Consider the following 1,259-nt stretch of genomic DNA (forward strand, 5'->3'; position numbering starts at 1 on the left):
AGAAATGTTACATATTGATCTTTTTGGTCCTACTAGAACTCAAAGTTTAGGAGGTAAACACTATGGTCTTGTAGTGGTTGACGATTACTCTAGATTTGGTTGGGTACTTTTCCTTGCTCATAAGAACGATGCATTCTATGCTTTTTCCACCCTTTGCAAGAAAATTCAAAACGAAAAGATTTGAAAATTGCCCATTTGAGAAGTGATCATGGAAGAGAATTTGAAAATCAAGACTTTAAAAAATTCTGTGATGATTTAGGGATTTCTCATAATTTTTCATGCCCTAGAACCCCCCAACAAAATGGGGTGGTTGAACGAAGGAATCGAAGCCTTCAAGAAATGACTAGGGCCATGCTATGTGAGAATGAAATTCCTAAATTTTTATGGGCTGAAGCTGTGAACACAGCATGCTATATTTTGAATAGAACAATCATTAGAAAAGGGTTAAAGAAAACTCCTTATGAGCTATGGAAAGGAACCCCTCCAAATCTTAAGTACTTCCATGTTTTTGGATACAAATGCTTTGTTCTTAACAATAAGGAAAACCTTGGAAAATTTGATCCAAAATCATATGAAGGAATGTTTGTTGGATATTCCACCACAAGCAAGGCCTATAGAGTTTATCTCAAAGAATATAGAACCATAGAGGAATCCATACATATTACTTTTTGTGATTCTAACTTAATTCACAGTACTGTAAAGGATAATGAATCAGATTGTGAAGAAGATGGAACAAATAAAGAAAATCCCAAATCTGTGCAAAATGAAGAATCTGTCAGCCCAGTTTTGTCTCGTCAGATCGAAGGAGAAACTTCCATTTTATCTCCTGAGCAGACACGAGAAACTGAAACAGCGAGACCACCAGAAGATCATCAAAGCTCAACACCTGTCCGAAAGCCTAGAGAATGGAAGTCCATGAAGGGTTATCCTCATGACTTCATCATTGGTGATCCCTCTCAAGGTGTAACCACAAGATCCTCCACCAAAAGGCAAACCGAATCTAGCAACTTTGCTCTCTTGTCACAAATGGAGCCCAACAATGTCAAACAAGCTCTTGAAGATTCATCATGGGTCAAGGCCATGCAAGAAGAGCTTGACCAATTTGACAAGAATGAGGTTTAGACATTAGTACCTCATCCGGATGGTAAGAAGGTAACGGGTACTAAATGGGTATTTAAAAATAAACTTGGTGAGAATGGACAAGTTGTTCGTAACAATGCTAGATTAGTGGCCCAAGGTTACGATCAAGAAGAGGGAAT

This window comes from Arachis duranensis, chromosome 3 (assembly GCF_000817695.3).
Source record: "Arachis duranensis cultivar V14167 chromosome 3, aradu.V14167.gnm2.J7QH, whole genome shotgun sequence".
Classification (NCBI taxonomy): Eukaryota; Viridiplantae; Streptophyta; class Magnoliopsida; order Fabales; family Fabaceae; genus Arachis; species Arachis duranensis.